This window comes from Bos mutus, chromosome 11, assembly GCF_027580195.1.
Source record: "Bos mutus isolate GX-2022 chromosome 11, NWIPB_WYAK_1.1, whole genome shotgun sequence".
NCBI classification, from domain to species: domain Eukaryota; kingdom Metazoa; phylum Chordata; class Mammalia; order Artiodactyla; family Bovidae; genus Bos; species Bos mutus.
The window spans coordinates 61,638,906-61,655,876 of NC_091627.1; positions in this window are offsets into that span (position 1 = coordinate 61,638,906).

Here is a 16,971-nt window from a genome sequence, read left to right on the forward strand (position 1 = left end):
TGGACTGAGATACTTGGCTTGTGGAAAATAAGATGAACAGTCTAAGACGGAGCCTCGAATGTCATTCTGATTCCAGACATCTGTTCTGTTGTTTGTCACTCACTGTTGCCAGTCTAGAGACATAAACCAGGAGGCTTCTGCTGCATCTGGTAGTGGATTCATTCAGCCGAGAGGTGACACTTTTTCAGCATCCAAACAGTGCATGCTAAGACACTTCAGTCGTGTCTGATTCTTTGTGATCCCATGGACTACAGCCCACCAGACTCCTCTGTCCTTTCCCAGGCAAGAATACTGGAGTGAGTTGCCATTTCCTTCTCTTCCTGACCCAGGGATCGAACCTGCATCTCCTGTGGCTCCTGCATTGCAGGTGGAATCTTCGGAAACTGCTGAGAGGGAGTAATACTCAGAGGTGCCACAGTCAAACTTTACTGGTGTCACAGAGGTTTTTTTTCCTGATGGTATGACTAGTAATCAAGTGTGTTTTTAATAGCTTGTTACATGGGAGACTCTGCAACATCTTCTCAAATTACCAAGACACAACTTTCAACCTCTACCGTAAGGAGAGTATATCACTCTGCTGAGAGCTGAAAGATTTCGAAGGTCTTTCCATCCCTCTGCCTGGAAAAACTAGTCACCCATCTGGATCCTACTCAAATGACACTTCCTTTGTAACATGAAGCAACCCAGAAAATCAAGGCTTTCTTCCAGCCTTTCCCACCCACAGTCCTCAAACAGAGCACCAACATTCCACAGCACAGCATCTCTTCAAGGGCAAGTCTTATTTTAGTATGGAGGTATTCCCAGTTCTCAGAGTTTGGAGCTTTCTCAATATTTATATACAGTAGAATTCTGTGGTTTTTTTTATTAATTGGAGAGTAAATAAAGTAAAAATGGGTAAGGAGGTCAGAACACATGAAGGAAACTTTTACATCATATAGCATCTAGAAAAGGTTATTTCTTTTTTTTAGGTCTATTAGGAGAGAAATAGGAGAACCTGCTGTCATGCCTTGAGAAATTACAGTTACTAACAAAACAAAGATAAATTAAGAGCTAAAGCCAGAAGTTTGCAGTGTGGCATATTTTAGAGCAATTGCTTGCAAGCACCTTATGAAAAGTGAAAATGTTAGTCACTCATTAGTGTCGGACTTTTTGCGACCCCATAGACTATAGCCCGCCAGGCTCCTCTGTCTGTGGAATTCTCCAGACAAGAAAACTGGAGTGGGCTGCTATGTCCTCCTCCAGGGAATTTTCCTGATCCAGGGATTGAACTGAGTCTTCTGCATTGCAGGCAGATTATTTACTATCTGAACCACCAGGGAAGCCTGAGCACCTTATGCGTGTGTGTGTGTGTGTGTGTGTGTGTGTGTGTGAGTCACTCGGTTGTGTCCAATTCTTTGCGGCCCCAAGGAGTATAGCTCATCTGGCTCCTCTCTCCATAGAATTCCCCAGACAAGAATGCTGGAGTGGGTTGCTATTCCCTTCTCCAAGGCATCTTCCTGACCCAGGGATCAAACCCGGGTATCCTGCACTGCAGGCAAATTCTTTACCATCTGAGCTATCAGGGAAGCCCAAGATGGGTGGAATTATCCCTGTTTAAGAGATAATAAACACAGGTTTCAAATTCTCCGGGCAAGTTGTGGATTCTCTGGGCTTTGAGCACAAGCCACCAGATGCCATAAGTGCTATACAGTACCTTGCCCACAGGAAGGGCTCAACCCATGTTTTGAATGAATTACAGAATGAGAGCATGGGAAATTTGAGATTCACCAGGAAGTAAATGTTTGTGACTCATTCTTTCCTTTTGGGGTGGGGGCAACACCAACAGGCATGAAAAAGAGTCACCTTATCAAATTTCCCAGGACAAGACTAATGGCTGATCTCCCAGCAAATGAGTTAATGATGTTTGCTAATAGGAGAGTCCTTATCTGTGGTTTGCTTCTGTAAGGAAGTCCGTGGTTGTGTGGGATCACTTATAGTAAGGAACTCTCAGTTTATGGAACATGGCTCCCTTTAAAATGTAACTCTCCCAATATTCCTGAATATAACTAGCTATGCAGCTATCTGAAAAAATTTCACCATAACATAAACATCTGTTATGCGTGAGTGATGTAAATTCACACCTCCCTTTGGGACCTCATGTGTCAGTCTGAGCCAGAGCACGACATAACTCTGTAAAAACAAAGCAGTAACAAGAGATGCTCTGAGAGTCCCAGGCCCTCCTAACTTCATCTGTGCTTTGCACTTACTTGACTCAGCATCATTCATGCAGCTTGGCACTCGATAAGAACTCTGATTCGTGGGAGTCTGATTGACACGAGCTATGAGCTTCCTGTCAGCTAAGATACACAGCATTTACAAAGTGCTCACTCGCTATGCAACAGTGGGTATGCTGTTAACCTCTCCATATGGGTGTGTCTAATGGAAACAGTTCTACTAAATAAAAGATACTCTTAGATACTTTTATGTTGACCATGAGTTGCCAACTATGACTCATTTTGGAAGCTTTTGAAAAACTACATCATGGCTGAACCCTACCTCAAAGCAACTGTGACAACAATTGCATACCATGCCCTGCCTGTTCTTCTTCCACAGAAGTTGAAGTCAGGATACATTGAACAACCAGGGACTATATCCCCAAACTTCTTTGCCATTAGTTGAGTCCAGCTAATTAGTGAAATGTGAACAGAAGTGATGTGTATAATGTCAGTCCCTCATGCATTGTGTCTCCTTCAAGCAATCTTTTCTTCCACTGACCAGTACCTGGGTAGAGAAGGCTAGCCTTGACCAAGCATGCCAAGTTGCTTCAGTCATGTCCAACTCTGTGAGACCCCTGAACTGTAGACCACAAGGCTCCTCTGTTCATGGGATTCTTCAGTCAAGAATACTGAAGCAGGTTGCCACTTCCTTCTCCAGGAAATGACATCTTCCCAACCTACGGATTGAACCAGCATCTCTTATGTCTCCTGTATTGGAAGGTGGGTTCTTTACCACTAGCCTTGACCATGCAGGTGATTAAAGAGGCTTAAGTCCAGAACAGTAGCTATCAGCTCTGTATGGCTATCTAAGTATAAATGAATTAAAGTAAAATTAAAGATTCAATCAGGACTTCCCTGGTGGTGCAGTGGATAAGAATTCCCCTGCCAATGCAAGGGACACAAGTTCAATCCCTGATCTGCGAAGATTCCACAAGCCTCAGAACAACTAAGCCATGCCCAAAACAAGAGAAGCCATTGCAGTGAGAAGACTTTGCACTGAAACCAGAGAAAGCAACGAAGACACAGTCTGGCCAAAAATAAATAAATAAGTAAATAATTTTTTAAAAATTAAAGATTCAATCAAATTAACGGTTTGGTTCCTCAGTCACACTAGCCATGGTTCAAGCCCTGAAGAGCCACAAAGGGTGAGTGGCCACCATCACTGGAGGACACGAATACAGAATATTTCCACCACTGCAGACAGTTCTCTTGACCAGCATACTCTAGGAGGTAGATTAGCCGCATGACAAAGGAAGCCCGGATCCATGGCTCTCGTGGAGGAATGACCACACCCCATCCAGCTGATGTAGATCTTTGGGCTACTGTATGAATGAAATATGGAGGGGCTTTCCTGGTGACTCAACGGTAAAGAATCCACCTGCAATGCAGAAGCAACGCAGAAGCTGCAGGAAATGCAGGTTCAAACCCTGGGCCGGGAAGATTCCTTGGAGGAGGGCATGCAATCCATTCTAGTATTCTTGCCTGGAGAATTCCATGGACAGTTGAATCTGGAGGGCAACAGTCTATAGCGTTGCAAAGAGTCAAACATGACTGAGGTGACTTAGCATGCATGCAAATAAATGCAAAAACATTGACTAAACTACAGATACACTCATCTTGAGTCTCTAAGGAGCAACAAATACAAGTCAAGTTAATTCGTGCTGTCATTCCCTCCCTCTTTCCCTCCTCTTTCTCTGTTTTTCTCTCTCTCAGCTTGTGTTTCTCTTTCTTTGTGTGTCTCTCTGTCTCTTTCTGTCACACACACACACACACACACACATTTTATTCCTTGCCTGATTCATCCAATTCCATTTCAAGCACGACAGAAGAAGAATCATAGGAAAAACTAGATGGGTATAATTGGACATTAAATAAAATTCTGAAGCAATAGCATTGTCCCAACAATAACCGTTCCAGGAGCTCGAGACAGAAGATGATTAATGTCCAAAGACCAAAAGTCACATCCAGTGGACAAGGGAGCACCTGAAACCTTGATTGTGGCCAGAAAACATGAGCGAAAGGGGACAGACATAAGCGGGGGGGTGGGGGGGGTGGGACTGCAAATGTGGAAAGAAAACCAGGAAGACTTAGAAGCTATGAAGCTTAAGGTTGAGAGGAAAGTCTATTCCACTGTACTTAGTACTCAACCCATGACAGGTAGGCACTTATAATATCAGATAAAAATAACAAACAGCACCCAGAGATAGAAAATGAGTAGAAAGAGTAAGATGAAATATTGTTATATTCTTGTAAAATTCCAGCAAGGTGCTGAGCTCATAAGAAAATTCAATAAATATTTGATGACTGATTGATACATCAGTTCATGAATCCTTAAAAAGTTATAAAGTCATTCACCTAAAGGAACAGAAAAAGATCTTGGGGAGAAATTATGATTTATGCCATTACTGGTACAACAATACACTGAGAGTGGAAACTGAGAAGGGAAAATTGTAGAGGGGCAGGAAAGAGAATAGGAAGCCATCCCTGGAGTCCTGAGATGAAATAGAGCAGCACTCACACCCTGGAAAATGAGACAAGAACTGATGCTTCTGTCGAGGAAAAATACTGAACAGAGTTCAGGTCGGTGTTGCTAAAACAATGAAGCACAGTCAAAATTATAACACCCATAAGCATAATTACCAGTAAAAACTACATTTTAGAAAGTTTAAGAATGAGGCTGATGGACTGTGACAAATGATGCTATCATATATCCTGCTTTATTTCTCAGTTTCTCAAACATACAAGTTATTCTAAAAAGTGAAGAACATGCAGATAGCAAGATAGGCACATTCTTCAGCTTTTGAGAATAATAACTAATTCATCTGTGCAATAAAAATATCTCTCCTTCCACAGATTTAGCAACAGTGCTGAAGATAGATTATAATGAACTGAGGGTAAACACAAATACATCAGCATAATTAATAGCAGTAACAAAAGTATTAACTTAGAGCCTTTTCTAAAGAATGTAGATAGCAGATTAATATTAGAATTCCAAGGATTGCTGTTTCTTCCTTTTTTTTGTTTGTTTTTTTGCAGAGCTTGGGTTAAGAAGAAGATGTATTACAGCTTATGGCAAAAAGAAAGAATGTCAAACCCTTGGGGATACATTTTGCTTCTGGGACTCAATGCAGGCCTAATGCAGAGCAGAATCAGGATGTTTTGAAATTGTATCCAAAACCTAATCTTTCTTATAAAAATATATTTTGTATGCTTTTTTTTTTGGAAAAACTGTAAGTGTAGCATCATCCTGCAGTTATAACGCATCACTGTTATAGTTGGCTTTCCTTCTTGTTCTTTAGGAAGCTGTGTTGTCAAAATCGATCAAGGGGTCTCCTGCTTCAGTTTCACTTGCACATGCAGAAAACCTGAGCTGATTTGAGGTTGGGGCTGTCTGTAAGACTTACATCTGAGCCAGATAGAAGGTCTTATCATATGGCAAGTTCCAAAAGAATGACAGTTTCGTAAGCCAAACAAAACTGTTAGGGGTGTTGCCTGTGTGTGCTTTAATAATTTAGGGGACAAACAGGAACATGACAGATGAAGCCAAATCCAGGGAATCCAAAACCCATCTCCATGGCTGTCAGGCAGTAGTTCACGAACACCCAGAGCACGCTGGGGATGTTAAGTAAACATTAATTTGGAGAAGCACAAAGATTAAGTATCAGTAAAGTGCCTGATAGTAAAACTGATGATGTCATGAAAACTTGTTCTAGATAATTTCTTCATCCATACTCCACTTTCACACACTCAACTCTTTCTTTTTATAATTTTTTTTAATTTTTAAAATTTTATTTATTTGGGCCACAATGGGATTTTTTTTGATGGGCAAGATCTTAGTTCTCTGACCAGGGATTGAACCCATGCCCCCAGCAGTAGAAGGGCAGAGTCTTAACCACTGGACCACCAGGATGTCCCTTGACTCTTTCTTCGATAAACACAACAAAAAGTCTGTTAGCATCTTGGCAAGTGGAAACAACCTCACCAAACCAGCCTGGTCTTTTTTATGAAACATTTTCTATCTTGTTTCATTATTTATCCTCATTACCTTCTGTCTCCTTGTCTTCAACCACTTAAAATTACATCTCTACTTTGCCAAAAATAAAATCAAATATTGTGAGGGTTTAAGACTATTTTCTGGAGAAATAAGATAGCTGCCATTAAAAGTTAGGCCTCAAAATTCCTGGTCCTCCTGCCCATAACCTAGAAGATGTCTCCTCTGAAGGTTATGTGATTTGCTATCTGGATTCATTAAGACACAGTTTCCACTTTCCAAGTTATTAACAAAAAGCTAAAATTGCCTCTTTCCTAATAAATCCCAAGTAAATTTTCATGCTTTACCTGTTCCAATTACTCATACAATTGCAGGATATGTCAAAGAACCCACTCTGCATATCCAGACTATATAAAACAAACCTATACATTATTGTTGTTCAGTTGCTCAGTCATGTTCAACTCTGAGACCCTATCCTATGGACTGCAGGGAAGCCAGGCTTCCCTGTCCTTCACTGTCTCCCGGAGCTTGCTCAGACTCATGCCCATTGAGTCAGTGATGTCATTCAACCATCTCATTCTCTGTCACCCCCTTCTCCTCCTGCCCTCAATCCTTCCCAGCATCAGGGTCTTTTCCAATGAGTCGGTTCTTCACATCATGTACCCAAAGTATTGGAGCTTCAGCTTCAGCATCAGTCCTTCCAGTGAATATTCAGGACTGATTTCCTTTAGGATTGACTGGTTTGATCTCTTTGCAGTCCAAGGGAGTCTCAAGAGTCTTCTCCAGCACCACAGTTCAGAAGCATCAATTCTTTGGTGCTCAGCCTTCTTTATTGTCCATATCTCGTATCTGTACATAACTACTGGAAAAACCATTAGCTTCCACTATACAGACCTTTGTTGGCAAAGTGATGTGTCTAGGCTTGTCGTAGCTTTCCTTCCAAGGAACAAGCATCTTTTAATTTCATGGCTGAAGTCACTGTCCACAGTGATTTTGGAGCACAAGAAAATAAAATCTGTCGTTGCTTCCACTTTTTTCCCATCTATTTGTCGTGAACTGATGGAAACGGATGCCATGATCTTAGTTTTTTTAATGTTGAGTTTTAAGCCAGCTTTTTCACTCTTGTCTTTCACCCTCATCAAGAGGCTCTTCCATCTCCAAGACCAGTATAAAAGAAGAGTTTATGATTGCATATTTCAAATCTTGATCAGTAAGAAATCCTGCGTCTTGGCACAAATATAAACATGGGCCATAAATTAGCCATAAAAAGGGCACTGCACTTTCAGTATCCAAGGCCATGTCTGAATTTACAAGCTGTTTGCAGAGCTTCTGAGGCTAATGGATGAATAAAATATTCCAGCCAACTAGTAAAGTAAGTATTGTATATGATTGAAAAATACTGTAGCTGACTGCTCTGATTAATGAAGGGTAAATTACTGTTAATGCGAGTAATAAATGTCACAGGCAGTATTTCACTGAGCGGAAGTCGGGGCACTGTGTGGGCTCCACTGGTCTAAGATCTGTGGATGAAACAACGATTAATTAATCATCAGGAGGTGTTAGAATTCTGTGACACTTTCTGGCTAAAAGCGAAGAGCTCTTTAATATGCTGCCAAGGAAGGCAGTCACTCACACCCCACCCAATCCCTTCACGGAACAGGGGAAATGTTTTCATCAACTTCTCAGCTCTGGTTCTGTTCTGAGGTCACTTATAATATGATCATGATAAAGGAAACCCACCTGTTTCAGAGGAAAGGAAAAACGGTGAGAGGCTGCCCTCTTTCATTGCAAGTTCAGAAGTCATCACAATACCCACAGCCTGGGGAGGCTGAGCAAATCTACTTGATGAAGTGTGACTCCTGGACCTGGGTGTGGCTGGGCCTCTGAGCATGTGAGCTCAGCGTAAATCAAAGAGGTGTGTATGGAATGCCAGGGAGTCAAGTTCAGACCTCACCTTCCAGTGCAGAGGGTGCAGGTTCTGTCTGTTCAGTCGGTCTGTTCGGTCCTTGGTCGGGGAGCTAAGATCACATGCCTCGTGGTCAAAAAGCCAAAACAGAAAACAAAAACAATACTGTAACAAATTCAATAAAGACTTTTAAAATGGTCCACATCCACAGCAACAATAAAAAATCTTTTAAAAAGATGACGTCAGCTCCCGGAACATTAACACTCCCTCTCTCCCTGCCTCCCTCCCTCCCATCTCTTCAGAGGAACGTGATGTACACATTCTTCAACCACCTGCAATGGCATTCTTCTGCCAAATATTCCAACCAGTATTTTCCAGTCCCTAGAAAAACATTCTCGGAGAAGGCAATGGCACCCCACTCCAGTACTCTTGCCTGGAAAATCCTATGGATGGAGGAGCCTGGAAGGCTGCAGTCCATGGGGTCGCTGAGGGTTGGATACGACTGAGTGACTTCACTTTCACTTTTCACTTGCATGCATTGGAGAAGGAACTGGCAACCCACTCCAGTGTTTTTGCCTGGAGAATCCCAGGGACAGGGGAGCCTGGTGGGCTGCCATCTGTGGGGTCACACAGGGTCAGACACGACCGAAGTGACTTAGCAGTAGCAGCAGCAGAAAAACATTCTGGTTCTCTGATCAGGTGAACCCCTTTTCATTCACATTTGTCCTGGAGACTTTTCAAAGCCGACCATGTGAAATTACTCTATATGCCAAAGTGCAAATAAAAATGATGGTGTCAGAAAACATGTTTTCAGATTTTGCCTTCTGGAGAGGATATTGCTTCATATTTATATTGTTGGTTTCTATTCTGTGTATAAATCTGCTAAATGCCCACTCATTCAGGTGTCTCTCCTTATGTTTATAAAGCTAGGTGTTCCCTTCGCCTACATGGGAGTCCCAGCACTCACACTCACACTAGTAGAAGTGTCAGAGGCTACAATGTCATTAGCCAGAGAGCAGAAATCATAAAAGTTAGGCATGGAAGGGATCATATATGTTAACCCCATCCCAACCTCTAATTTACTAAAGAGAGAAGTAGATGCCAAGGAAGTGGTTCCCTCAAGGCTTTAGAGTGAGATGGTGGTGAAACAACGTCTGAGTCATGACCTACTCTGGATCCACCCCTTTCTCCTCTTCACCCTGCGTGGATGACAGGTGGTTACACAGCAGATGATCTGCAGGCTGGGGTGCAGGGGGAGGTGGAGGGACCAGATGGTGGGTGCAGGGCAGGGATTGGTATATACCCTGACTTCACTGGGGCCATCAGAGCTGGGAGAGGGCAGGAGGTCAGCTTTGCAGACACACAGAATCATTTCCTGGATGTCACAGAACATCTTGTTCCCTACACTGGTCAACTCTCCATGCTCTTTTCTGCTTGTTACTCTGGGGGTTGAATCCTTCCTGGCTGCTCAGCTCTGCTGGTGGAGAAGAGGGTGCCAAACATGAAGCCACAGGAGAACCCTGACACTTTTAAGGTCCCCATCTTATTGGATGACAAGTAATTTAGAACATTGCTACTAAAAAAACATCAGGTATTTCAGGGAAAAGTATACTACATTCAACTGAACTTTTAAGATAAAAAATGAGACTGCACAATAATTTCTGACTTGAAGAGGGTCCCATTGAGCTGCTTCTGTTGAACCATCAAAAGGTACAAATTCATTCTCCTGTGTAAGAGTTTGAAGGTTGAGGAGGATTCGGAAGGAGAAAGTTCAATTAATGAAGTATAAATTAAAAATAAAATATAGCAACTGGTATGAAATATTCTGATGAAACAAATAATATTCTAAATCACATCATATAGGGCCTTCCTGGTGGTCCAGTGGTTAAGACTTCGCCTTCCAACGCAGGGGCTATGTGTTCCATTCCTGTTCAAGAAGCTAGAATCCCACCTGCCCTGCGGCCAAAATAACCAAAAACAGAAAACAGGAGCAATATGGTAACAGATTCAACAAAGTCTTGAAAAAACTGGCCCACATTCAAGTAAATAAATAAATAAATCGCATCCTGTGAAGAACCATTTTGGATCTCAAAATTATGAAACTGTGTGAGTTCAAGGGTCTTTGTATTTTCTAAACCTTATAACTGCAAAGTTTCTTTTTGCATTTGCTTCAGAATTCCCTCTGGAGAGCGTCAGTTCTGACATTTTGTAACAGCCGAGACCAAGACCTTCCACCCTCCCATCTGGCAGCAGATCCGTCAGCCCACATAACCCTTTGACCACAGAAATGTCACACATGCGGAGTCAGGGAACAAGAAAGAGGACTCGTCTTACTTACAGGTTTTTGTTTTTCATTTTTTTTAAGACATATTTACTCTCACAGAATATAAAGAGTCATATTTTAAGAGAGCGTTTTTGATTAATTGTATCTTCAATTCGTCCATATGATTCTAAAAGAATATTAAATTCCTACTAGGTGCCAGGCAGTGGCTAAAAGGTGCATTACCACATTTTTTTCCCTGAGTCTTTGCATTCTTGTAACTCCGCAGAGGTTTTCTTATGAATGACTTTGAATCCAGGTAGCAAATCAGCTTACTGGAACCTGTTCCAGTTTACTGTCCTGCTGTCTCTTGGAAAGAAGACTCCAGTAATTTGACCCTGGAAGAGAAGAGAAGAAAGAGGAAGCCATCCTCACAAGACACTGTCCTTAAGAAAATGTGATAAAGGTCTTCTATCCTGGGATACTCTTGGGAGAACAATAGGTGAATCATATATATAGTTTAAAAAAAATGCAAGGACAACACATCACTGAGGGTAGTAACACCCAGTGGAATTTTCCCTAATAGATCAATATGCTTATGGCTTGGTTTCAATGAGCATGACCAGAGTTTAGCTCAGCCGCCTCAACATCTAATCTGTGTGGCCAAGTGGTCTCCTGGACCCAAGACTGACAGCAGCCACTGGTGCCAACATTCACCCTAGAGGACACCCCACAAGGTCACCAGCAGGTGTGCATATCTGACATGACTCCCCAAACGCCCTTGTCTCCTTGCCTCTTGATTCATGAACCTCACATTCCAGGTTCCTATGCAATATTGTTCTTTAGAGCATCAGATTTTATTTTCACCACCAGACACATCCATAACTGAGTGTGGTTTCCACTTTGGCTCAGCTCTCTTTCTGGAGGTATTTCTCCACTCTTCCCCAGTTGCATATTGGACACCTACTGACCTGAAGGACTCATCTTCCAGTGTCATATCTTTTTTGCCCATCACTGACTCAATGTACATGAATTTGAGCAAATTTCAGGAGATAGTGAAGGACAGGTAAGCTTGAGTGCTACAGTCCATGGGGTCACAAAGAACTGTACACAATTTAGTAACTGAACCTTGCCATTTCAACAACAACAACCTTGCCTCTTAAGGTCTTCTCGTTACGTGCCCTTTACACAAGATCTCCCTGTGCTATACAGTAGGTCCTTGTTGGTTATCCATTTTAACCTGGTGGGTTATCCATATTTATATATATCCATGTTAACATATTCATGTACAATAGCAGTGTGTACATGTCAGTCTCAAACTCCCAACTCTATCCCTCCCCGTACTCTTCTTCCCTGGTAACCATAAATTCATTCTCTAAGTCTGTGAATCTGTTTATGTTTTAGAAATAAGTCCATTTATGTCATTTTTTAGATGCCTCACTTAGACGCAGCATCTTAAAAAAAATAGCAACACTTTTTCAAACAGCATTGACTGACATCCATACAAAGGAAGCAGATGCAATTTCCCCCCTACATTATCTGCAGTGTCCTCTCATCACACACTTTTATTTGAAGCTTACTAATGCAAATCAGCAATTCACTGTTGAAAAACCCTAAACAAACACACTTCAAAAACACAGCCTTGACTTCATTTGAACCCTCTATGCTCTGTCTTCTCCCATCACTACTGAGTCTGTTCAAAGTTGCTCCGGCTGACCTCTTACAAAGACAGCAATTACTCAGGAAGTAACTCCCTGAGACAATTCATGTCTTTGCACATCTCTGAGAAGTGTCATTTTCTCAGGCAGGAAAAAGGTGTCCTGTCATCCAACACCAACTTCCTATCTGAGACGTGATTTCACAGTCTTTTCTTTTTAGATCTGCTAATAGCGGCTGGTCCCCAAGCACAGGACTGAATGCTTTAATTACAGACGGGTGGCGAAAGGACATGATTTTCTTGTTTCCTTTTCCCAGAATGTTTGGTACAGTAAGATGTCCTGAAAGAAGTGTGTGTCTACAAGGTCACTGCCAGTTAATTTTCACCCCATAAAAGTTACTTGGATTTGCTTTGATTTCCAATAACTTCCTTTAGGTAAGTGCCTGGAGGGGACCCCCAGGCATGGTCTATAAGGCAGTAGGGTTGATGGGTGATCCACCTACCTGGAGACTCTGCCGGCCACCACTACTGGCCCCTGCTGCTGCTACTGCTAAGTCACTTCAGTCAGGTCCAATTCTGCGTGACCCCATAGACAGAAGCCCACTAGGCTCCCCGTCCCTGGGATTCTCCAGGCAAGAACACTGGAGTGGGTTGCCATTTTCTTCTCCAATGCATGAAAGTGAAAAGTGAAAGTGAAGTCGTTCATTCGTGTCCAACTCATAGCGACCCCATGAACTGCAGCCTACCAGGTTCCTCTGTCCACATACTCTGACCCTAGTCTGCCCCCAAACCGTACTTTATGATAAACAGACTTAAGTCCCATAATTGTACTGGTTTTTAATCTTATACTTCACAGAGAACTCTGATTGTACAAATGAAATTCTTGTTCTGAAAGTGGAACTGACTGTATAAGAGAGGATAATAAACCAGTGAGTGACTCAGGTCCTTTTGTTGGTGGAATGCAAAACTAGCAAGCCCAGTGGCATCGGCTGGTGATGATCAAAGGTGAAAATGTAGCCCATTGGCTCCAATCCCCTGGCTGCTGCCAGCCCTTGCGGCTGCCTCCCTTGTCAATCCTCAATACCCTCTGAGAGAAGTGGGTACCAAGAGCAGAAGCAGTGTTGGCCTCTCAAAATAATAAGAAGGAAGCCTCGTCTCTACCTAGATGGGAAAATCAAGAGGATGTCTTACAGACCAGTCAGTTTAGACCAAAAATTAGATTAATGGACAGTCCAAGACACAAAGGGACTGTGGAGGAATTTCAAAACCAAACTGCTGGAGTCAAAACATGTTTTTCTTCTCAGTTATGCCTGATCCCAGCTGATAGTATCTTGTTTATTTCTCATGTTGTTAATGATTTTTAATTTGTTATTTTGAAACATGCTTATTTTATACCTTCTGTTTGTATGACTTGAAACTCTGGGGGTGCTATCTCTGGATATTTGTTGCTTGTGTTGTTCTTGCCCACTGGGTCTGCATCCTCCTGGGCTTTGTAGTTCTAGATTGTGAACACATTTTCAGTTGGCTTATATCTGTGGGAATAGTATGCCACCTGCATGAAGAAGGCATTACTCCAAATAAATTATGCATCTGATTTTGTAAGCACCTCAGTGATGTTTCCAGTCTTTCTGTTATTTCATTTGGGAGATTTGGGATCCTAAATTAATATAAATTCAAACTTTAAACCCATCTCTAAGGCACACTAGTAATGACAAATTCTCAGGGAAACTATGGGTTTTTTTCAGGCCAAACCCAAATCAGAATAAACAAGCTTCCCCACTTCCTGTCTTATCAAATAGCAATCCATCTCTATTTATGGCTTCCACAGAAGGTTGTCCTTTCAAGATCTGGACTGAATACTGGATTCTCAGTTCCAATCTCCCATCTTGATCAGGAATCTGGTTTACTTTTTATGCCCATAAAATGCATGCTTCCTGGTTACTGAGATAGGCAAAATCTGCATGGCAGCTTGGTTCAGTATCCACTGACATGTTAATTGTAGTTTTCTCCTTGCTATCAGTCTTGGGGAATTTCTCTTACTTTCTTACAAATTCCCCTTTGCATTTAAAAGTGTATTTACTCCATTTTATTCAACATTTCTAGGTGTCTTTGTAGCAGGAACATTTCAGATTACCTGTCAATGATTTTTCAGCAGCTAGTTGCAATTTTGTTGTTCTTGCAGAAGAAGGTGAGTGCACGTTCTTCTACTCCATCATCTTGATTTCTCTTTAGGTGTTCAGATTACATAAATATTAACTGGCTATGTTATTGTTTAGTCACTCAGTCGTGTCCAACTCCTTGTGACCCCAAGGACTGTAGCCCGCTAAGCTCCCCAGTCCATGGGATTCTCCGGGCAAGAATACTGGAGTGGGTTGCCATTTCCTCCTCCAGGGGATCTTTCTGACCTGGGTCTCCTGCATTGGCAGGCAGATTCTTTACCACTGAGCCACCAGGGAAGCCCAACTGGCTATGTTCAGTAGCCCCACCATTCATACACACACAATTGGGCCATACTGTTCCATTTTAACTCCTTATTTTCTGCTGGTAAGTTATTCCAGAAATAATCTCCATTTATCCAGGGACGAATCATCTGTCTCATGTACTGTTTAGACTGTTTCCTCTTCTGTATATATTTCTTCTTCATAGCTCACCAGTGCCTCCTCCAGAGGAACAGAAGGGAAGGGAATTAAAGAAGCATTGGCAAGTCCCATTTTAACAACATCAGTAAAAAGATTTCATGTAGCAGAACTCTTAACAGAAGTTTTGTGAACTATCTGAGGATCAAGTCATCTGGTTTCTCTATTTTTAGCTATATCTTACTTAGAAATCACTAAATCCCTTTTGCACAGATAAATCTCTCATTGTGTGTGCATCTCTCTAAGGATGTTTTGTTCACTGCACCTGTCCAAGAAGAAAGGGTGTCTTACCATCAGATCCATTAGAATAGCAAACAGATTATCTTTGCTTTGGGGCATGAAGGGGAGGAAGAGCAGCTGTCGTCTCCGGATTGCAGAGACATGCCTGGCATTTAGGGGACGTGGAGAAACAAGGAGATTCCTTTGTAGGCTGTTTCTAAAGTGACTTAAGGAAAAAAATGACAGGCAGGGCACACAGCAGGCGGTTACCCATCTGTCTGCCTGTTCAGTCGCTGAGTCATGTCCAACTCTTTGAGACCCCATGTAGTGCAGCACGCCAGGCCTCCCTGTCCTTCACTATCTCCTAGCATTTGCTCAAACTCATGTCCATTGAGTTAGTGATGCCATCCAACCATCTCATCCTCTGCTGCCCCCTTCTCCTTTTGCCTTCAATCTTTCCCAGCATCTACCCTTACAGCACACCTTTAAAATATTCATATTCACTCAGAAGTGGTGAAATATGGCCCTGCAGTCTCCTGCTCACCCCAGATAGACTCAGAGGGATCTGACTCAGTGTACATGAGCTTGAGCAAACTCTGGAATTGTGAAGTATAGGGAAGCTTGGTATGTTGTAGTCCATGGGGTCGCAAAGAGTCAGACATGACTTAGCATCTGAACAAGTCACCACTGCCCAGAATTACACTAAATTTTCTTTTTTTCAGTATTTCTTCTTGTCTCTTGCAAACCATTCATCTTTCTCGCTGTCTTTTTTCTCTGGGCAACTCTAACAGCACTGTGCTAGTTAGCACATCACTGCAATTTTAATTGCCATCATTATCACCAGCAAATATTCTTCCTGCTCTATTTCACGTGCTGCTATATATAAGCACAGCCCATCTGTGATCTGTGCTGAGCAGGCCTCCAAATGTTGGTGCCATAGATTCAAGAGCTAATTACGAGTGGCAACATGGCTTTCTCCAGCATGATTATTTTCCCATCCAGCACCATGATAAAACATAGATAAAATATAAGGAGGTAATAAAGGCTTACTGAGCACTTACTATGTTCCAGGCACCTTGCTTTATACACCCTACCTCTGACAAGGATCACAGCCCCCTTAGAGACAGGTATTAATAGTATCCTCAATTTCCAAACAAAGAAACAAAAGCACAGAGAAGTAAGAATATTGCCAGTTTCACATCTTATAAATAGCAGAAACAGGAGTTGAATCCAAGTGACTCTGGAACCCTGACTGCTAACCACTGGCCCACTGTCTCAACTAATGATATCAAGACCCTCACGAAAACCCATGGGCTTCAGAGGCTCAGTGGTAAAGAATCTACCTGCCAATGCAGGAGACATGGATTTGACCCCTGAGTCCAGAAGACCCCCTGGAGAAGGAAATGGCCACACACTCCAGTATTCTTGCCTAGAGAATCCCATGGACAGAGGAGCCTGGCAGGCTATAGTCCATGGGTTTACAAAGAGTTGGACATGACTGAGCGACTAAGCACACACACACACACACACACACACACAGGAAAACCCACAGACTTCCATTGCTGTCTACAAGCTAATTCTCTTCTATTTGAGTTGCTTTATTTCACTGATTATATTCTCTGTGATGAAGAAGCATCCATAATGGAAAAAGAAAAAAACAGTGGGAGATGAATCCACCAGATTCACCACTGACATTCTAGCAGCCAGAATGGGACAATCAGGGGTTCAAGATCAGTTCCTGGGAGTCCATCCTGAGGACAATTGCTGAGTTCTGTCCATCTGGCCAGTGCTGCTTCTGAAGGATCACTCACAATGAAGACAGACAAACAACACCACATACCACGATATTCTGCTTGAATGAGGCTGTCTCAGTCTGCTACGGCTGCCATCAGAAAACTCTCCAGAACTGGGGGCTCACATAGCAGCCATAGTCCAAAATTCAGCTGCCTGTTGACTTGGTCCCTGGGGGACCCTCTTCATGGCTTGGAGGTGATTGTCTTCTCTCTGTGGCCACATGTGGTGAAAAAAGAGAGGGAGAGAGAATGAA